The following is a 23,922-nucleotide window of genomic DNA, read 5'->3' as shown; positions in this document are numbered from 1 at the left end:
AACTACTGCAATACAGCGAGCGCCACTACTGCCAGCTAAATAAAATATTCTAACTACTGAAGGCACGAACCACTGACAGGCATAGTTAGCAAATGAAAGATTTTGATAGAGAACAAACAATGTATTTACCTTAATAGTCATAATATATATAGCACTTCATGATATCCAGTATTACAAATTTCAAAACTCCGCCATCTCTCTCCCCACATCCACCACTGCTGGCGGCTCACCTCCAACTGCGCAACACTACGCACTGTTAACATCCAGCTGCCGCTGCCCAACACTACAATGGCAGACAACAATGCAAACTAGCCACAGACTGCACACAACACAGCCAGTGATTTTCATACAGAGTGCTACGTGGCGTTACCAATAAGAAAACCTAAACAGCCTACTTATAGTATACGTTGAGTATTAGAATGTAAAAAACGGTTGAAAATAATATCCTAAATATAAAAATTCTTTGAGATTTGAAAATGGGAATTAAAGCCTGCCGAAGCTTGTAGCTAACATTCGTAGTACAAGCATGTGAGTAAATAAAAATTCTTCAACCAAAAGATTATATTTTTCATGAAAACGAAAGACTTGAACTAATCTACAGTTTCATTTATATATGTACTGACATAAACCTGGACGTAGGCAAAGACATAGAAAAGAGATACACAAGTTTCAAAATATATGGGCAACTATAAACAAAACTTCGAGGAATCAAATTAAAAAATCCACAAAAGTAAAATTGTATAGAACATTGGCAGTGCCTTTACTACGTTATAGTAGCGAATGATGCACTGAAAGAAAAGCCGCGCAGGATTAGCCGAGCGGTTCAGTCGGCTCGCAGCCGTGCTAGCGTGCGGAGCTGCTCCGCGCGCCGTGTGACGCTCCACTCTCGGCGGTGTTTACTTCCGCGTCGCGGTGTTTGCGTCTATCGAGTCCAGTACTAACGTACACCATGGCGCACTCGTACCGCCGTGCAACGATCAAAGTAACGTTTCAGGCCGAACATCCACGACCCAGAGCTTTCGAAGTCGAACAGTTCATACGTAAGGATCTACGTTTGAACACCCAGGACGTAATCGGCATACATTTTTCCATCACTGGAAGTGTTGTCTACATCAAGATGTCGACAGAGGAAATTTGCAATGACATAATTCACCGTCATGCCACCGGACTCAAATTTAAACACTCTGATGGACATATGGGGGCTGTGACAGTCGCCCATGCTGGATTCGGTCTCCGGACATTGCGGGTGTTTGAGCTCCCGTTCGAAGTGCCTCAGGATGTGGTCATTGCCGCTTTCCAACCATATGGCACCGTCTTGGGTCACGTCGCGGAGAAGTGGCAAACATTTACGACCTACCCCGTATTAAATGGCGTCAGGCAAATAAAAATTGAGCTGACGAAACATGTCCCATCGTACCTGCTGATTGGCGGTGTGAGGGCCATCGTCATGAACGATGGACAACCACGAACGTGCGCAGGATGTGGCCAGGAGGGACATGTACGCTCCGAATGCTTACACCACCGTTTAATACAGACTCCGTTACGTGAAGAGAACCAGGCTTTACGGTCACGTCCTTACCCATCACCTACGCCAAGGTTGCACAGGACCCCGTCGTACCAATCTCGATTGCGCCAGCAGCATCGTCAACGCCACCCGCCACAGCACAACGCGCCGACGACACAGGCACGGCGTCGCCTCCAGTGCTCGCTTCAGGACCGTCCGGCTTGCAGACCGAAACCGATGTTCCTGTTGGAACCATGGACGTCGACCTCGGTGTCGTGCCGACGTCTGCCTTCGTCCAGACGGGTTCGGCGTCAGACGACGGGCGACCACATTCTAATTCAGAAGGCCACATCAGAAAACAGCGGTCGCCTCGCAAACACAGGAAACGACGACGAACGCCTTCCGATGACGCCCTTTCTCAGACGGCCCCGCGAGGTGTCGACCTGTTGTCTGACGGTGATCTCCCACATTGCGTCCAGTCACGCGATGTGGCAGCAACAGGCGCCCCTCCTGTGACGCCTCCTCTCCCAGCCTGGGATGTGTCCTCGCCTTTGTCAACGAATGATAACGGCGGTCCCCCTGCCACTCATCTTGCGGAATCCACAACACCCGTTCCGGAAGTACGTGACCGTCACATGTCCACGACGTCAGCTTCCTGGGCCGATGACGTTGAAGAAGAAATGGAACAGACTGCCAGCGAGTCTGCACAGGAGTCCACCTCGGCGACACTGGGGCTGGCGCCCCACCGGTAATTATCACCACTGCGGGACCACCGGCTGGTCTCCACCTGTCGGCTACTTCTACTGCACGTTCTGCAAATACTGTGGATGGCCGTACACAGCAATATCGTATCGCCACGATGAATCTTGCCACCATTTGTGCCCCCCATAAACTGGCCATGTTCAGAGACTCTATTTACTCTGCGGATGTGGATATTGCACTGACTTCCTAGTTCCCACCGGATACAACGCCCATGTTTCCCCCGCATCCGACACCGGTAGCGGCGTCGCCATCCTGCTACGCGACGGACTCTCTGCAGAGGACGTCATCTACCTCTCCACTGCGCGAGGTATGGCCCTCACACTGTTCGGCGTGCGTATTATTAATATCTACGCTCCGTCCGGCACTGGCCGCCGTCATGACCGACAAACTTTTTTTGCCGAAAGCGTCACACCCCTCTTCACCGGTCCGCAGGACGATTTGGTACTTGGTGGGGATTTTAACTTGACACAAGAGCCCGCGGACCAACTCCCGCGACATTCCCCTTGTGCATCTCTCTCAGTGGTCATCGATCGTCTACGACTTGTTGACACATGGAAGAAGCTCCACGGAATTCAACCGGGCTATACATTCTACACCTCTCACTCGTCAAGCCGCATAGATCGCATCTACGTTACCCTCTCCTTTGCTGATGGCACACGTCATGCGGAAGTCTGGCCCTTGGCCTTTTCAGACCATGATGCGTACCTCTGTGACGTCACTCTCGCCCGACAGCAAGTGTGGCATAGTCGTGGTCTGTGGAAACTCAATGTCGCTCACCTGACCTCCTCAGACTGTCGCCGTATGGTCGAAGAAGCGTGGGCACGCTGCCACCATCGTCGAGAAGCCTATGACTCCACCTTATCATAGTGGCTCTCCTGTGCAAAGCCGACCCTCAGGAAGACTCTGATGAGTTATGGGAAGGAATTAAAGGAGTGGAAAACTAATACCCTGCACTTCTACTACACCATACTACGTGACTGTACCACGATGCCTTTCTCGCCAGCCCGGCAATCGATGGTCCATCGCACGAAGGCGCAGATCTCCTTGATCATGCGGCGTCACTTAGAAGGCACTGTAGTCCGTTCTCGAGCATCTAACCGAATCCCTCAAGAACGTCAGTCGATGTACCACCTCATCCAGGAAAGACAACGACGACGACGAGCTCTGATCCAAGTCCTCACTGATGTGGAAGGGCACCGGCACGACACCCAACAAAGCGTCGGTCGTACTCTCCATGCTCATTTTTCCGGGCTGTACGCAGCCGTACCGCATTCTGCAGCTTACTACGAACACTCTTCCGGAGGCTGCAGTGCATGACCTCCAAGACGATGTAACCACAGATGAAGTGGTAGATGCTATCAAGGCGGGTTCCGATAACAGATCTCCTGGACCTGACGGTATACCCATCGAATTTTATAAAAATTTTCACTATTTGTTGGCTTCAACATGGACGGCAATCGCACAAGAGCTGATGTCACCGATGACAGTGGTCCCGAGCGCCTTTCTAGAAGGCATTATTATCCCCGTACATAAACCGCGCGGGTTATCGAGGGTCCAGGACTATCGACCAATTACTTTGCTCAACAGCGACATGAAAATATTCACACGGCTACTGGGATCGCGACTCAAGAAGGTCGCACGTTACGTCACATCCTGCGACCAGACTTCCCTAGGAGGCGACAACATCCGTACGGCCCTTTGCCGTTACAGAGACATGATAGCATTACCGCATTATCAGCGTCTCCCTGGCACCTTGGCTTCACTGGACTTTAGCCAGTTCTTAAGCGTATGGGTTTTCCTGGCGGTATTGTCGCAGTGGTTATACGCCTGTTGAGCAGTGCAACCTCTAAAATCATGTACAATGGTCGCCCAACACCGCCCCTGGTCATTGCACGATCTGTGCGGCAAGGCTGCCCTCTTTCCACGATTTAGCATGCTTTCGTCTTGGAACCCCTGCTCCAGGGCATGCGCCAACGTTTGGAAGGTATGGCTGTGCACGGCCACCGTTTTTGTTGTACAGCCTACGCAGACGACATAGTACTATATCTGCGCAGTGAAGATGAAGTACGAGCAGCACTGACATGGGTGGCGACTTACGGCGAAGCGTCGGGGATTTGTCTCAACGTGTCAAAATCCAAGGTCCTGCTGATTGATCAGGGCTTGCCGGAGAGATGCGCTGCCCCCCTTAGTGTCGCCGCCACCATACGGTGTCTTGGACTTGACTTCACAGCAGACCTGCGCCGCTCAGCGACTATCAATGGTAGACGCTTGCTACAGACAATCAGAGCAAACCTCGCAGATCACCGGCTACGAGCTCTCGACGTTATCCAACGCGCGCAATACGTGAACATGTATCATGCTTCCCGTATACCACACGTGGCTCAAGTACTACCAGTCCCAAATCTCCTGGCGCGACGACTGTTGATGGCTTTCGGCTACATCGTCAGCTCGGGGAAGTTATTCAAGGTGCAGTATGAATCCCTTGCACTCCCACGAGATCGTGGCGGGGTGGGACTCATCCACGTGCCGACTCGTGTCAAGGCACTATACGTCAGCTCCCAACTAAAACTTTGGCATCGTTGCCCGCAGAGTCTTACTAGCCTCCTGCTTCATAACTTTGCACCGGCCTCCTTGTCCGCCCCAGTACTGGTATCGACCATTCCAACCCTCTTTTATTACATTCAATGATTTTTCCTGGAGTTATATCTACCGGTCCTTACCACTTACACGTTTTTACCTCACGAAAACAGTCTCCGAATTGTTACAACAGTGCCGCCCGTCCAACTCCATCGAACGTAAGTATCCACAGTACGTGTGGCGACACATATGGAAGGCGATCCATGCGCGTTTTCTCGAATCAGACGTTCAATCAGCGTGGTACATCACTGTGAATGGCAAACAAGTTAACCGAGATCGTCTGCACCGCATCCATCTCGCCGATTCATCCCTCTGCACCCACTGTGGAGAGGATGACACGGATGTCCACCGATTCCACTGTGGCACAGCGTTCGACGTCTGGACACTTGCGCGGCGACTTTTGGCGTTTCTTACTCGCCAGACACCGGCTCAGATCGACGTCCACGTGCTTTGGTACCCCGATAAGACTTTCTACCCCTCCAACAAAACTCACTCTGTGAATTGGATCTGTGGCCACACGATCCGCTATCTTTTTACTTCTGGCGACAAGTCTACTATAGGATATTGGACTTATCTCAACGAACGACGCTGCGTCCTGATACGCAACCCACGCTATAAGCAATATTTTTCTAATTTCTTACGGAGCACTTTCGATGACCCACCTAGTAGCTGGAACGTCCAAGCCCTGAGAAGCTGAAAACTGTATAAACCGAACCGAACTGAATAGATCTGCTACCCAGAACCCTACGCCATGAGAAGACACGTTTGGACGAGCTGGCATGCTGTAGGCGGAGACATTTCAGGAGCTCCTGTAAGAACTGGCCACACGACGACTTAAATTTAAAAAAAAACATCTTTTCCTTATTTATTCCTCATAATTTGTTCTTAGAGGAAAAAGAAATTTGATTTTGGCTTTGAGAAACTTTTTTTTTGTTCCAAGAGATTGCTTCTTCGCCAACAAGACGGAGACTCATTGTTGTTTACTGGAAGGCGAAACCAGCATAATTGGAGTCTTTGTTTTCTTTAAAAAAAAACTTTTCCTTGTTTATTACTCATAATGTGTTCTTAAAGGAAAATGAAATTTGATTTTGGCTTTGAGAATAAAAAAAAGAAAGAAAAAAAGCGGTCTAAGGCGCTGCAGTCATGGATTGTGCAGCTAGTCCCGGCGGAGATTCGAGTCCTCCCTCGGGCATGGGTGTGTGTGTTTGTCCTTAGGATAATTTAGGTTAAGTAGTGTCTAAGCTTATGGACTGATGACCTTAGCAGTTAAGTCCCATAAGAATTCACACACATTTGAACATTTGAAAGAGAAAGAGATTAAAATAACATCAACTCAGCAGAAAAGAGATTTTTAATAACTGTCGAAGGGCACTCAAGGAGAGACCATCTAAAAAATGATGACATCCAGTCATAACTGGGAATTCATGATTTAAAAGGAAAGTTATGGAGAATGATGGAGCATAGCAGTTATCCTTTAACCATTCATATTAACTATCAAAGTCTGTACAAAGCAACATCAATAATCTGTAGCTTATCCCCTAACTTGTTCTATATTTACATTGACGATACTGTACGGTAGTGGATTTCTAGGATAGACACTGGGGTACAGTTAAACAGTTCAGTAAAGCTGCAATCACTCCTGCTGATCTTACGCGTATTTTTCAAGACAAGGCGATTTTCAAAAAGGAATTTATGAACTAAATAAAATATGTACAGAATATAATATGGAAATACCTCATAGTAAATATAAGTCAATGGAATTTTGTGGAAAGCATTTAGTGAGAACTAAGATAGTAGTTGATGAAAGAAGTGTGGCACGCAAAATCTTTTTACTATCTTGAAAGTGAGTATGAAGAAGATATGCAGATTAAGATGATTAGATTTGGAACACAACATTTAAGCACAAAATTCGGAATGAACACGACTGAAATTTAATGACACATCTGCATTGTCAACCCTACTATACGCAAGTAAAGCGTAGGTATTGAATAAAAGACAAGAAAAACCAAGAGAAGGATTGGAAATGAGATTCATTAGAGTGTAGAAGGGATGTAAAAGAATAGAAAAAGTACGAAATGAAGATATTCGAAAGGAGTTGAAAATCTGGGGTGTAAAGGAAAACTGGATAAAACAAAAAGAAGTGGAACGAATACCTGCAAAGAATGGATACAGAGAGTCTACCACGTCAGATAAAGAAAATATCATGCCAGACCGAGAAAAAAGTGAGAATCGTAACGGGTCACAAACGGCCTAATACGGGAAGTACCAAGGAAGAAGAACGATTGGAGGATATGGGGAAGAATGGAAAGAACGTCGCAAGAGATAGGATATAATCCCAATAGTTTTATACAAGTAGAATCCCTTAGGAAGAAGAGATTTAGAATAGCCGAGAAAGAGACGGAGTTAACTATATGAAGGAGTAAAAGGCATATTGCCTAAGCCTGAAAGTCCTGGAAAAGAAGAAGACGTAATAATAATAATTAAAAAATGATTTTAGTAACGGTGGTCAAGCGAGGGTTTATCTGCAGTCTCTTTCTTGAGTGAAGCAAAATAAAATAGCGTTGCGGTTTTTTGGTAATAACAATGGAATTTCCATTATTGGGGTAGGTTTCTATGAAAGGAATATTTGAACAAAGTAGCAATGAACTACGAGAGTTGTCCATGTGGTTTGGATATACATTCTATGGCAACGAAAGGCGCATCATGAAGGAATTATTCGAATGTGACGGAAACTGGTAGATGTGATATACATGTACAGACAAACAAATGATTACAGGGTCACAAAATTTAGATGATTTATTCAAGAGAAAGAGCTTCACAGATTGAGCAAGTCAATAACGCGTTGGTCCACCTCTGTCCTTTATGCAAGCAGTTATTCGGCTTGGCATTGATTGATAGGGTTGTAGGTATCCTTCTCAGAGATATCGTGCCAAATTCTTTCCAACAGGTGCGTTAGATCGTCTGGTTGGAGGGCCCTCCTCATAATGCTCCAAACATTCTCAGTAGGAGAGAGATTCTGCAACCCTCCTGGCAAAGGTAGAGTTTGACAAACAACAGAAACCGTGTGCGGGCGAGCCTTACCTTGCAGTAATGTAAGCCAAGGATGGGTTGTCAAGAAGGGCAACCAAACGGGACGTAGAATATACTCCATGTACCGCTGCGCTGGAAGGGGCCCATGGATGACGACCACGGGGAACTTGCTATGAAATCAGATGGCACCCCAGATCATCTCTTCTGGTTGTCGGGCTATACGGCGGGAAAGAGTCAGGTTGGTATCTGACCGCTGTGTGTGGTGGCGTCTTCAGTAGTCATCGGGGCTCAATTCGAAGCAGGACTCATCACTGATGACAATTCAACTCCGGTCAATGAGATTCCAGGCCGAAAATATGTCTGGAGACACCCCGGACATTGGTGGGATAACAACCTTACTGTCCAGAATGAGATTTTCACTCTGCAGAGGAGTGTGCGCTGATATGAAACTTCCTGGCAGATTAAAACTGTGTGCCCTACCGAGACTCGAACTCGGGACCTTTGCATTTCGCAGGCAAGTGCTCTACCAACTGAGCTACCCAAGCACGACTCACGCCCCGCTCTCACAGCTCTACTTCTGCCACTACCGCGTCTCTTACATTCCAAACTGTACAGATTGGTAGAGCACTTGCCCGCGAAAGGCAAAGGTCCTGAGGTCGAGTCTCGGTCCGGCACACAGTTTTAATCTGCCAGGAAGTTTCAACCTTACTGTCGCCAGCCATACAGCACGAGACCCCGGAGTGATGGGCAGGGGAGCAATTTCTTGCCTTAGCAGACCCCTTTGGTAGTCACTGGCGGTGCTCTTACAGCGTGGTGTTACGTCGACTATGTTCTACACCACGTTTTGTTACCCATCATGGTAAGTAATCCTGAGCTTACATTTCAGCAAGATAATGCCCGCCTGCAGATGGTAAGAGTTTCTACTTTTCGTCTTTGTGTTTGTCAAATCCTGCCTTGGCGAACAAGGTCACCGGATCTCTCCCCAGTCGAGAATGTATGGAATATTATGGATAATGCCCTCCTACCAGCCCGAGATGTTGACGATCTAACACGCCAGTTGGACGGAATTTGGCACTGCATCCCTCAGCAGGACGTACAACGACTCCATCAATGAACGTGAAACTGAATAACTGCTTCCAAGAGGGCCAGAGGAAGACTTGGTCAGTTAAGCTATTTCTCTTGAATAAATCAACCAGTTATCTGGAACTGTAATGATTTCTTTGTTTGCACATGTACGTTACCTCTAGTGATGTCCGTCCCATTCGGATAATTCCTCCGCGGTGCGGTTTTTTTGTGTTGGAGTGTATTTCGGAAAGGACGGTAGTTACAGTGAGACTGAGGGTCGAAAAGAAAGCGGCGGCCGGGGGGCGGAGTGGGAGCCCGGCATCCGGAAGTACAAAGGAGCGCCCGGCCTCGGCCCCCGGGGCTATTGTGGGCTGCCCGACGCCGGAAATGATGCGCCGCATCACGGGGATCAGCCGGGAATCCTCGCTGAAAGGCCACCTCCCAGAGGAGGCGGTGTGCGGCGGGCGGCCGCGGTGTCGCGCCGGACAGCGGAATCACGGCGGCCCGAGCTGGGGGCGCGGGGCGGGGGTGGAGGCGGGGGCGGAGGCGACAGCCGGAACAGCCGGCCTGCGGGGTGCGGCCGGCCAGCCCGGAGTCGATAACTGGCGGGAGGCCGCCTGTATATCGAGTCGTCACCGTGGACTATATAGGCCGCCTTCCCTGAGAGCAGAAATATATATTGCAGTAGACTACGACAACGAGCCTATAGGTACAGGTAAACCTCTACATCGGGATGCGTGTATTCACACTGGAACGGAAAAGGAGACACAGAATCTGTTGTATCCTGCCTACTAGTCAAATATGGGGTGCCTAGAAATCCTGCTTTCGCTAGACAATTTGTGACTGGTGTACAGAATAGCAGCTAACTCTAAATATAGATAAATATAAATTAATCCAGATGAATAGGAAAAAGACTCCTGTTGTGTACATAGTTCCACTTAGTCAGCGCATACACAACTTTCCCACTAGAGCACGCCCCACTAAGCACAACAGAGCATGCGCAGCGCTCGTCCGTCTCTGCGCTACGAGATGGCGCTGCCTTAGAGACGGACCAAATTCTGCTTCTGCCGATCTGCGTATTAATATGTAACGCAGCCAATGAGATTGCTGCTAACGTAGAACCTTTTCTCCTCGCAGATCACACTCACGCAGTGATACCTGAAAGCACGAGGTATTATAACATGTGTACAGACCTCCGATTACTCAGTCTGCATTTGTCTGCACCAGTCTGTATGAGTCTGCATTAGTCTGTACCAGTCTATAGTCAAGTTTCAGTCTGCGCCTAATAAGATAATCATATTCCTGTACATAGCCATGAAGAGAAATGTATAGACACTTTGTCAGGTATCAGAGATATGTGAGAATAAGATTAACGTTCCAAGACCAAAGGAACTTCAGATTGTCAATTGTAAATAGCATCCAGAATCAAGTGACGTAAGGTTTATGCTTGTTACTATTTTAATAAATGTGAGTGAAAATTAATCAAGTTCTGTTTGAAGTTGGTCACCGTCAATCTGCTACTCTAAGCGTGCAAGTGGCATTTCTATCGTCTGACCTAACGGCAGAAGATAAACACGCCACGGTAAGACCACGAGACATATTGCTGACACTCGCCTACTTCGTTAGAGCGACGAGTCAAATAATCTGATGGTGTGTGTACCGAATGTCTTACAGCATGCACACCACAACTCCTGTAATGTTTGAATACTCCATTAGTAGTGTAGCGCTTGACACAGTCACGTCGATTAATTATTTGGGCCTAATATTACAGAGCGATATGAAGTGGGACAATCATGTAACGGCAGTTGTGGGGAAGGCGGATACTCGTCTTCAGTTCATTGGTAGATTTTTGGGAAGATGTGGTTCATCTGTAAAGGAGACCGCTTATAAAACACTAATACGACCTATTCTTGAGTACTGCTCGAGCGTTTGGGATCCCTATCAGGTCGGATTGAGGGAGGACATAGAAGCAATTCAGAGGCAGGCTGCTAGATTTGTTACTGGTAGGTTTGATCATCACGCGAGTGTTGCGGAAATGCTTCAGGAACTCGGGTGGGAGTCTCTAGAGGAAAGGAGGCGTTCTTTTCGTGAATCGCTACTGAGGAAATTTAGAGAACCAGCATTTGAGGCTGACTGCAGTACAGTTTTACTACCGCCAACTTATATTTTGCGGAAAGACCACAAAGATAAGATAAGAGAGATTAGGGCTCGTACAGAGGCATATAGGGAGTCATTTTTCCCTCGTTCTGTTTGCGAGTGGGAGAGAAGATGCTAGTTGTGGTACGAGGTACCCTCCGCCACGCACCGTATCGTGGATTGCGGAGTATATATGTAGATGCAGATGTCGATGTAGACAATAATTCAAACAAGTCTTATTAATAAGCTTTTTTTACAAAAATTAAATGGCAATACTTAACTTCGGGAAATATAGATGTGTCGCGAGCAAAGGGCGACAGACAGATAAGAAACCTTTCAGTATAGACAATGCTACATAGTAGAAGCGAGATGGCTAGTCTTGATGCTGTTCTTGAACTCGCTACTGTAGAACTCCTAGAATTGGGCGGCAGCCTGGTGGCGCAGCGCTTATGTCCTCCTCCAGTAGATGGCGCTGCCGTCGCGTTGTCGTCCTGGAGAGGGGTCGGTCAGTGAGCAATTGGCTGACTTCATCTTACAGCTAACGTTCCTGCCTGGTGAGCTTGACATTACGCCAGAAAAGGAGCAAATACAAGTTTAGTTGTGGTTTTTCTCTGTTCAGCTTCCTCGTTCATACAGCTTAGTTCCAACGAGTCCTTCCATAGAACTCATTCCACTTTGTAGTAGCTGTTACATTCAGCTGTGCTCACGTATCAGTACCTTCGTTATGAAGAGTGATGGTGAATAAACAAGCTGCTGTATGTGTAATAACCTCTGCTGCCCCCATGAGTCTGCCTATTCTGGTAAGCATAGCTCGTTGTGTGCGCCAAACCAACAGCTGCCCCAACGCATGACGATGTAGAATGGGGGGTGTGGAGGGGCATAGTCACCTGAACATACTGCAACGTGTACATTATGCAACAAATTTAATACGTTTTAACTTAGTTTATGTACATTGTCAGAGAGAATATAAGTTCTATAGCTATCTCCATACCATATTTGATCGAAACTGTTCCAGCAGTTCAGTCGTGAAAATGTAACTGACACAGTTCCTCCTAATTTAATAATAATAGTGAGGATAAACACGTTGAGGAGTGTATAAGCATTGTATTCGTGCTGTTACCGACAACTGCACTCGCATATTAGTAAAATGAAATCTGCATACGGATGCATTGGCCGCTAGGCAACATTCGGAATGTTTGGCCGTCTGGTGCAAGTCTTCTTATTTGGCACCATTACGTGATTTGCATGTCGATGATGATAAAATGGTGATGAGGAGCCGCGAGGTTTGAGGCGCCATGTCACGGATTGCGTGACCCCTCCAACCGGAGCTTCGAGTCCTCCCTCGGGCATGGGTGTGAGTGTTGTTCTTAGCGATAATTAGTTTAAATTAGTTTAAGTAGTGTGTAAGTCTAGCGACCGATGATCTCAGCCGTTTGGTCCCTTAGGAATTCACACGAAAGTACAAGAACAAGATGATGAGGATAACAAGAGTTTAGAGCTTTTTATGGATGGGTGGGGGAGGGAGTCACCAGTCTTCTGATTGGTTTAATGCAGTCTGACACGACATCCTTTCCTGTGCCAGTTTCTTCATTCCACTCTAGTACTTTCAGCCTACATCTTCAGTTACTGTATTTGTTGGATATATATATCGATCTATATCTTCCCCTATAGCTGTTACCCTCTAAAGCTGCCTCTAGTAAAATGGAAGTTATTCCCCGATTTCTTGAAACATGTCCTTCCGTTCTGCCCCTTCTTCGTGTCGGAATTTTCCACACGTTCTTTAATTCGTCGTTATTGCAGAGAACTTCATCATTTCTTATCTCCCGACCAATTTTCAGCATGACTCTAATACGCCACATTTCAAAGGCATCGATTCTCTTCTGTTCCGATTTTCATACTATCCATGAGTCGCTTCCATACACTCCTATTCCTCAGACGTACATTCGAAAAATCTTTCTGAGCCGGCCGGAGCGGCCGAGCGGCTCTAGGCGCTTCAGTCTGGAACCGCGCGACCGCTACGGTCACAGGTTCGAATCCTGCCTCGGGCATGGATGTGTGTGATGTCCTTAGGTTAGTTAGGGTTAAGTAGTTCTAAGTTCTAGGGGAGTGATGACCGCAGATGTTAAGTCATCATAGTGCTCAGAGCCATTTGAACCATCTTTCTGAAATCAAGGCCAGTATTGCATACTATAAGGTTTCTTTTGGACCGGAATATACTCTTGGCCTCTGTTAGTCTGCTTGTTATGCCGTCCTTACTTCGCCCGTTACGCAGTTTTTGCTTCCAAGACAGTAGAATTTTTTCAATCAACCTATTTCCTCGACCCCAATTTTGATTTTAATTATATCGCTGACCTCATTTTAGCTACTCTTCAACACTTTCGTCTTTCTTCGGTTTACATTCAGTCCATATTCTGTGCTCAATCGACTGTTCTTCTTGCACAGTGTATCCTGAGATTCCGCAAAAATGTAGTGGAAGATTGTAAAAAAATAAAGAATAAAAGAATAAAAACAAAATTAAAAGTATGAGCCTGACCAAGATAACCTAAATTTGACACAATATTTACCGGCCTTGGGAGAGCCAGTCCTGAAAAAGCTCTACCATCTGGTGAGCAAGAGGTATGAGACAGGCGAAATACCCTCAGACTTCAAGAAGAATATAATTATTCCAATCCCAAAGAAAGCAAGTGTTGACAGATGTGAAAATTACCGAACAATCAGTTTAATAAGTCACAACTGCAAAATACTAACGCGAAGTCTTTGCAGACAAATGGAAAAACTAGTAGAAGCCAACCTTGGGGAAGATCAGTTTGGATTCCGTAGAAATATCGGAACACGTGAGGCAATACTGACCTTACGACTTATCTTAGAAGAAAGATTAAGGAAAGGCAAACCTACGTTTCTAGCATTTGTAGGCTTAGAGAAAGCTTTTGACAATGTTGACTGGAGTATTCTCTTTCAAATTCTAATGGTGGCAGGGGTAAAATACAGGGAGCGAAAGGCTATTTACAATTTGTACAGAAACCAGATGGCAGTTATAAGAGTCGAGAGACATGAAAGGGAAGCAGCAGCTGGGAAGGGAGTGAGACAGGTTTGTAGCCTCTCCCCGATGTTACTCAATCTGTATATTGAGCAAGCAGTGAAGGAAACAAAAGAAAAATTCGGTGTAGGTATTAAAATACATGGAGGAGAAATAAAAACTTTGAGGTTCGCCGATGACATTGTTATTCTGTCAGAGACAGCAAAGGACTTGAAAGAGCAGCTGAACGGAATGGATAGTGTCTTGAAAGGAAGATACAAGATGACCATTTACAAAAGCAAAACGAGGGTAATGGAATGTAGTCGAGATAAGTCGGGTGATGCTGAGGGAATTAGATTAGGAAATGAGACACTTAAAGTAGTAAAGGAGTTTTCTATTTGAGGAGCAAAATAACTGATGATGGTCGAAGTAGAGAGGATATAAAATGTAGACTGGCAATGGCAAGAAAAGCGTTTCTGAAGAAGAGAAATTTGTTAACATCGAGTATAGATTTAAGTGTCAGGAAGTCGTTTCTGAAAGTATTTGTATGGAGTGTAGCCATGTATGGAAGTGAAACATGGACGATAAATAGTTTGGACAAGAAGAGAATAGAAGCTTTCGAAATGTGGTGCTACAGAAGAATGCTGAAGATTAGATGGGTAGATCACATAACTAATGAGGAGGTATTGAATAGAATTGGGGAGAAGAGGAGTTTGTGGCACAACTTGACAAGAAGAAGGGACCGGTTGGTAGGACATGTTCTGAGGCATCAAGGGATCACAAATTTAGCATTGGAGGGCAGTGTGGAGGGTAAAAATCATAGAGGGAGACCAAGAGATGAATACACTAAACCGATTCAGAAGGACGTAGGTTGCAGTAAGTACTGGGAGATGAAGAAGCTTGCACAGGATAGAGTAGCATGGAGAGCTGCATCAAACCAGTCTCAGGACTGAAGACCACAACAACAACAACATTTACCGCAGACAATACGCTTGACCGTTGTTTTATATAGGGTGGTCAGAAAGAGTCTGAAGAGCTGCTAACTGTGTTGCAGGAAAGGTTGTGCTGAGAAATAATTGCTAAGAAAAAAAATCGATACGTTGCTCCGTTTCCGAGTTAATTAGCGTTGAAGTTAGCCAATCAGGAGGCCGTGCGTGCAAATTCAAGCGGCCTGCCACGTAAAATTAGTGCCACTTGTTCTCATAGCGTATATGGTAGGGCACGAGACTGCCCAGCATTTGGCTCAGGTTCGATCTTTATTACCATCGCATGTCCAATTTTTGCGTCGCTCTGTTGTGCAATTTTAGGGAACCAAATGAAAACAAGTTTGGTGACTATATCTCTTATGGCCCCTTCAATTTGCACGCACAACAGCCTGATTCCCTAACTTAACTGCTAATTATCTCAGGAACACGCAACGTATCGAATTTTTTTCTAAATATTGATTTTTCAGCATAACCTATCCCGCCACAACCTTAAAAGCTTTCAAGATTGTTTCTATTCATCTTGTCTATCCCGTCTGCCATACTCGTCCCGCCGGCCGAAGTGGCCGAGCGGTTCTTGGCGCTTCAGTCTGGAACCGCGCGACCGCTACGGCCGCAGGTTCGAATCCAGCCTCGGGCATGGATGTGTGTGATGTCCTTAGGTTAGTTAGATTTAAGTAGTTCTAAGTTCTAGGGGACTGTTGACCTCAGATGTTAACTCCCATAGTGCTCAGAGCCATTTGAAAAATACTCGTCCCAAACCGATAGTCTTCTTCCTGTTTCATCGCACGAAGGGACATTTTTGGAACAACAAGGAGTTTTAGAGACATATAGTGTGGTCTAGCTTTCCACAGAGATCTAGTGTAATTAAGATGTATCACAGGAAATGAAATTACATGCGTCCTTTCCAAGGGGGCGATCAGAGCATTCATCATAGCCATTTAGCAAACCCACGGAAAATGGAAATCTGGATGGCCACTCCGGGGTTTGAACATCGCTCCTCCCTTATGTAAGTTCAGTGACTGAGTCACTGGGTCTCACTGCTCGGTACCAGCTAATAATGAAAGCTGTGTTTCAGTAGCCAGAGGATCTCAATACCAAGACTTATTGATTTGAGAATTTTGTTCATTCCGTTTACTGGGTCAATGTGGAGCTCCTCATGCAGGAGCAGAAATAGTTCATCGAGAGAATATTCTTTTACGGATAAAAAATGAATTTTACGGCTGGAGCTATTAGCAACAGGAATATGTACAGATTACGTCATAGCATGCACGTCGATCGTCTCTTCCACATCCACGCATATACCTGAAACCTACACTGTTTGACAAAAAAGTGAAGCGCCGAGAAGACATGGTAAATTCTAAATATAACTTCGGTACAGGTACACAGCATTGGCGAGATGCTGAATAGTCATTGTGAAGGACATGGAGGTGCCGTGTATTCGAGTGAGACTGCATTATTAGCACGTCACAGAGTTTGGAAGGAACCGGGTCTCTGCAATATCCATATTTGCGGGGCATTCGGTTGTGGCAGTGCTCCGATGATGGATTGCATGGCAACGTCACGGGAGGCATTCTGATACGAGGTGCGACAGTAAAGTAATGAGACTGATTTTCTTTGCAAGATGTGGCAACCCTGCAGGCTTGCGTAGGCGCAATATCTTTGATCTTGGTCTATAAGCTGCTTCTACTCCAAGCGGCACATCAATGCAACTGCTCAGTCGTGAGTTGTGCTGTAATAAGTTAACATGTGTTTGTTTTTCTCGTCACGGAAATGGAATCGCATAATATTGCGCAACCATATGCCATTTCTTTTTGCGTTAAATTGGGTGAAAACGCGACGACAACTTACGGTAAGCTTCAGAAGGATTTTGGAGAGAAGGTTATGTCAAGAGCTCAAGTTTTTCGTTGGCATAAAATGTTCAGTGAAGGCAGTACGAATGTTGAAGATGAAGACCGCAGTGGACGGCCATCAACCTCACGGACGGATGTCAACTTGGCCAGGGTTCGTGAACTCGTACAATCGAAGATTATCCGTGAAAATGACTGCAGAAGAACTGAACATCAGCCGAGAAACGGTTCGTCTAATAATAACTGAAGATCTTGGTATGAGAAAGATTTGTGCAAAAATGGTCCCCAAAAATCTCACACCACAACAGCGAGAAACACAGAAAAATGTGGCAGCCGATCTGTTAGAGCAAACGGAAATCAATCCAGAATTGTTGAGCCGTGTTATCACTGGTGATGAACGTTGGTTTTTGCGGTACGATCCAGAGACAAAACGCCAAAGTTCGCCATGATGCTGAAAGGGATCACCCAGACCAAAAAAAGCTGGCATGTTAAAGTCAAAAGTGAAATGCATGCTTGTGTGCTTCTTTGATTCCAAATGAATTGTTCATAAAGAGTGGGTGCCTCCTGGACAGACAGTTAACCAATATTATTACAAAGAAATTTTAGAAAGACTTCGTAAAAGCGTGTCCGTGCCAACATTGCTGATAATTGGATTCTGCATCACGATAATGCGTCACCACATACTGCTCTGTCAGGATAGCAATTTTTAACCTCGAAACAAATTTCGGTACTATCACAGCCACCTTATTCACCAGATATCGCTCCGTGCGACTTTTTTCTATTTCCAAGAGTCAAAGCGGCGGACAAGGGACACCATTTTCGAACAACACAAGATGTCCAAAAAGCTGTGACGAGGTTCTTGAAGGATATTACAGAAGATGAGTTCCAGAAATGTTACCATCAATGGCAGAAGCGCTGGAGAAAGTGTGTACAATCAGAAGGGGACTACTTTGAAGGAGACGACACTAAACTTGACTAAAACGGTAAGCAACATTTTTTTCACATCAGTCTCAATACTTTACTGTTTCACCTCGTACTCAAGGTCATGGTCGACCATGTCCAACCATAATCGAGGGTTGCCATATTGTGTACGAAGCTTTCATATCTGAGCCTGCCGCCACAGAACAAGTCATCGACTCCCTACAACATTTTGCGTCATCTTGCACCATTTGTCCGAGCTAAGCAACAACTGGAGAACGGGATTACCGTCACGTGCGGAGGGTGCCGTTGACACCACAGCACAAAACGCTGCGTTTCCAATGGTGCCTTGACCATAGAAGATGGCCTGCTAATGAATGGTGTCGCATTGCGTTCAAGCATGAATCACGGTTCTGCACTACGCAGGCCTTGGGAAGGGAATTTTTCTTACAATGTTCTGGCGAGGAACAGCGGTATTGTTGCTGGCGTCGTGATGTTGGTATCCATCGGATATGACTTCAGTCATAGCAGATAGTGACTGACGGCGCAGCGGTACATCACCATCATCCTGCGTCTTCATGTGCTACCTCTCATGTGAAAGTACCATGGTGCCACAGTACCACGGTGTAACAGAACGCCGGTCGGAGTGGCCGAGCGGTTCTAGGCGCTACAGTTCGGAACCGCGTGACCGGTACGGTCGCAGGTTCGAATCCTGAATCCTGCCTCGGGCATGGATGTGTGTGATGTCCTTAGGTTAGTTCGGTTTAAGTAGTTCTTTCTTTTTTTTGTAACAGAACAATGCACGTCCAGACATGAAACGTGTCTCTATCAACTGCCTGCGTGATGTTGAATTACTCCTGCGGTTAACAAATTCCTTGATCTGTCTCTCCTAGAGTGCAGGACAAGCTTGGATATCAACTCTGTCCCAGTACAAGTATCCATGATGTGAAGGACCAGGTGTGAACCAACTCGCCTCAGGAGAGGATACAACGGTTTTATTACCTTCTTGCCAACCCAATTAGTAAATACATCCAAACCAGAGCGAGAGCAACGTCATTGTGATAACTAAGCTCATGCTGCGAAGTTGTTTGTAAGTTCGACTCAGTTCTGTAATCACTGAAATAACATGATACACCATCTAAACCCATGAAGTTTCATTTCATTTCCTACCCCATCCCCCACCCACCCCTCTTCTAGGTGCTTCACTTTTTTTGCCAGGGAGTGTATCTCCATGATCCTGTGCCGCTTTAACCGTAACTGACGATGCCGTTTGGTCAGCATGGCAACATGTAGTCATCGTCTGCTACGGAGTCCCATGTTCGACAAAGTGTGGTGATCGACGATTCGAAATACCTGTATCTCCATTACAGCAATGTACACAGTCGCCAGATGTACCACCGCACGCCACCTGTCCTGCTTTTGAGAGTGGACAAGCCCAAGAACTCCACGTTTTGTGGCGAGTCGTGGAAATACAACACAGTGTCACCTACTCGTGTTTACACAGGCGTTCAACCACTTCCCATAGGTGCTTACAACAATGACGCGTGGAGAGTGTCACAGTCGTTTATGTTAATGGATTTACTCATTTACAGCCCGCATCGTCACTGCGATAATTTCCCATTCGTTTTTACTCCATTTACATATTTTCCTTAGCTCTTGACGTACCCACAACGCCGCGAGGCAGCATTCGGTTTCGCGATAGGTGGTGGTGACACTCATATGGCAGTATGTTCTGGCTCATCAGCGCAAGTCCAGTTTATGGTATGTCACTCCTGTACACCCATCTGATCTACATTTACAAACATGGGTTTCTGTAAACCCTTCACAAAGAAGACCCCCAGGACATCGGGGAGATATTGAAAAAATTCCATTACACTCATACTATCACTTTGTATTAATAACATCATTTTTAATTATATTATGCCTAATTAATCCGGGCAACGGCCTTGCCGCAGTGGATACACCGGTTCCCGTGAGATCACCGAAGTTAAGCGCTGTCGGGCGTGGTCGGCACTTGAATGAGTGACCATCCAGGCCGCCATGTGCTGTTGGCATTTTTTCGGGGTGCACTCAGCCTCGTGATGCCAATTGAGGACCTACTCGACCGAATAGTAGCGGCTTCGGTCAAGAATACCATCATAACGACCGGGAGAGCTGACCCCACGCCCCTCCTCTCTGCGTCCTCCACTGAGGATGACACGGCGGTCGGGTGGTCCCGGTATGCCACTCGTGACCAGAAGACGGACTGATAATTAATCCTTATCTACTTAGGTAAATCTTTCGGAATGGGAATCAAGAACAACTTCCAACATTAGTAACTTACAAGTAGATATCTTCGGTGTAGCGAAGCAGTTTAAGTCACATAATAAAGTAAAAGCCTCAGGTCCTGATTGTACACCAGTTAGGCTGCTTTTAGAGTATGCTGATATAATAGCTTCATGGGCAGCAATAATATAAAGCCGCTCGCTCGCCGAAAAATCCTTCCCTAAAGACTGGAAAATTGTACAGGTCACACACAGCAAAGCAAGGAAATAGGAGTGATCCGCTCATTTGCAGACCCGTGTCAATACGTCGATTTGCAGTTGGATTTTGGAACACAAACTGTGTTCGAACATTATGAATTACACCAAAGAAAACGATTTATTGAAATATAGCCAAGGCGCATTCAAGAAATGTGGTTCCTGCGAAACAGAACTAGTTCCTTATTCGCATAAAACGAAGTAATGACTGCTGTTGATAGGGGACGTCAAACAGAGTCCATATTTTTATATGTACTGAAGTCTTTTGAAAACCCGTTTCTCCTAAGAATCTTGTAAACAAATTGCGTCGCTACAGAGTATGTTCTCAGTTGGACGATGGGATTCGTGTTTTCCTGCCAGAAACGTTACAAGTCGTAGAAACTGACTGAAAGTCATCGAGTGAAACTCTGCTGTTGCTGATCTACATAAACGGTTCAGGAGACATTGAGTACTCCTCTTAGATTATTTGCAGATGATGCTGTCGTTTACCGTCTTGTAACGTTATCAGATGACCAAAACCAGTTGCAAAATGAATTAGAAAGAACTGGGTGCTGTAAAAAGTGACTCTAAATAGTGAGAAACGTTCAGTCATTCACATCGGTTCTAAAAGAAATCCGTTAAATTTCGGTCACAGAATGAGTCACACAAATCTAAACGCTATTAAATCATCTACATACTTTGGGATTAAAATTACGATAAACTTGAAAAGCGTAATGGACCGTGTTTGCCGAAAACAAGTCAGGTGCGGTGAATTATTAATGCTGAGGATAGTATAAACTGCGTGCGAGAATTGGACGTTCCGTACTACGGACGCATCTCTCTGGAATATACATATAATCAAAGATGTATATTTGAGGACTCGGTGTGAAACGATTACAGAGATCAGATGAGTTTTATATTGGAGAGATTTTGCTATTGTGCGACGCTATTAAGCTCCAATGTGAATGTTTAGTTATTCGATGGCACAATAAACAAATTCAAGAAAATAACACGCATCCAAGAGATTTCAGGTGGAGCAGTTCCGACGAGCAGTAACGGCGAGATCGTCATTACGGGACAAATATCTAGCTCTCCTGTCGTATTTAAAACCAAAGACTTATATTCTTTAGCTTTTAAAAGACTGAAGCTAAAACCTAAGTAAAACCACTGGAAATCATAACTAAAAATACCAAAAATAAGTAAGAAGCAGAGAATTTTCTCAAACAAAATTTCTTAAATAAATTAATTAATAAAAATATAATAGAAAAGGAACGATCTCTTAGTTAATGTTGTGCGGAAGATAGCATTGCAGAAAACATAGAAAATGCAACAGCGCCACTGAATAAATTACATAGACATAGAATAAATTACAAGACATAGAAAGGGTTCAAAGAAGGGCAGCTCGTTTCGTATTATCGCTAAGTAGGGGAGAGTGTGCCACGAAAATGGTACGCAAACTAGGGTATAGCCACAAAAACAAAGTAGGTTTACGTTGCGACACAATTTCGTCATGTAATTTGAATCACCAGTTTTCTGCTCCGAATGCTAAAATATTTTTTTGCGCCCGCCTACAGTGGGAGAAATGATCATCATAATAAAATAAGAGAAACCAGAGCTCACACTGAAAGATTCAAGTACTCGTTTTCCCTTCGTGCTGTGCGAGAGTGGAACGGTAGAGAAATAGCTTGAAGGTGGTGAGATGAACCTTCCTTCAAGCCCTTGATTGTGAATTGCAGAGTAAGCCTGTAGATGTAGATGTACACTCACAAGCCATTCAGCGATACACATGGACGGTTACTTCTATCCAGTTTCATTTGCATCAGGAGCGAGGAAGCAATGACGGTCTGTATGCCTCAGTACAAACTGTGATCTTTCCTCTTTAGTCTCAAGACCCTCTCGTGAGGTATGTATAAGATAATGGCATACGTTTTTTGAACTGTTTTCGCCGAATACCGATACACTAAATTTATGCGATAGCATTTCTCACGAAACTCGCATATAAGTTTTCTGAGAATCGTTTTTACATTTTTGTGTGAATGACACAATTGGTAGTGATTACTTATGATAAAATTTTGTAGAATGTTGAAGCAGTTCTTAGTGCACCACGTCTCCTACATACACTATACGTCATAAAACAAGAGAAAAAATTACTTTGCACCACGAAGAAGTTATCCGAATGGGACGGGAATCGATTGATATGATGTACATGTAGAGACTAACAAATGATTACAATATCAGAAATAAAGTGGATGATTTCTTGAAAAGAACGTAAGGAGGGAAGATTGGGTTTAACATCTCGTCGACATCGAGGTCGTTAGAGATCTAGCACAATATCGGTTTGTGTCAGGGATGGGGAAGAGAATCGGCCGCGACATTCCAAAGGAACCATCCCATCATTTGCCTGGAGCTATTAAGGGAAATCACGGAAAACCTAAATCTGGATGGCTGCGCACGAGTTGGAACCATCCTCCTTCTGAATGCGAGTCCAGTGTACTAACTACACCACCTCACTCGCTCAAGAGAAAGTGTTTCACATACTGAGCAAGCCAATGACACGTAGGTCCTCTCTGGCCCTTACTCAAGGAGCTTTTCGGCTTGGAATTGACTGAAAGAGTTGTTGCATTTCCTCCAGACGAACATCGTGCCAAATTCTGCCCAATTGGAGTGTTAGATCGTCAAAATCCCGAGCTGGTTGAAGGGGCCTGTCCATAATGCTCGAAACGTTCTCAGTTGAGGAGAGATCCGGCCACTTTGCTGGCCGAGGTAGTGTTTGGCAAGCATGAAGAGAAGCAGCAGAAAATATCGTCGTCTATGGGCAGACATTACCTAGCTGAGATGTAGCCCCGAGGTGGCTTGCCATGAAGCGCAACCAAATGGATCGTAGAGTATTGTTGACAGTCTGCTGTACTCTGAAGGTGCCGCCGATGACACCAAAGGGATCCTGCTGTGAAAAGTATCACTCTTGGTTGTCAGGCCGTGAGGTGGGCCATAGTCAGACTGAAATCCCACCACTGTTCGAGGCGCCTCCAGACACGTCTTTGCTAGTCATTGGGGCAGTGAATGAGATTGAATACCGAAGACATGTCTGGAAACGCCCTGTGATACCACATGAACAATGAGTGCAGACAGTAATAAAACATGCTTCCTCTGTACCACTCCTCGCCCTTGAGGTACTTGTTTCTCTCACACCCTGCACCCCCCTCCATTTAAAATATAAACACTTCTTGCTTGTAAATGACTTGTTTGCACACATTACTTTTGTAGTATTAACAACATTGGAAAACTTCAGGCTTCCAATGCTTTATATCTGACCACTGTCACTAATATTAATCATAATAATACGAATAATAATAGATGTAGCCCTACTGCAGTACAGTAGCCATTGCATAGTTACTTTTGTCTTGTATTGCCAGTTGCCTTGTTCATCTGTTGCTAATTGTGAAGTAATTTCTGGTCGGGAACTCAGAATTTTCATGGGATACTTAAGTGACATGTCGATATGTGTCTCAATTTTACTGCCGTA

At 45.4% G+C, this 23,922-nt stretch overlaps 1 pseudogene; it reads left to right on the top strand.

The window, feature by feature from the left end:
- Positions 1–19,837: 19,837 nt before the first annotated feature.
- Positions 19,838–19,955, top strand: LOC124803989 (annotated as a pseudogene).
- The last annotated feature ends 3,967 nt before the right edge of the window (positions 19,956–23,922 follow it).

Source organism: Schistocerca piceifrons, chromosome 6, assembly GCF_021461385.2.
Source record: "Schistocerca piceifrons isolate TAMUIC-IGC-003096 chromosome 6, iqSchPice1.1, whole genome shotgun sequence".
Taxonomy (NCBI): Eukaryota; Metazoa; Arthropoda; class Insecta; order Orthoptera; family Acrididae; genus Schistocerca; species Schistocerca piceifrons.
This window is presented reverse-complemented; position numbering and strand designations above follow the sequence as displayed.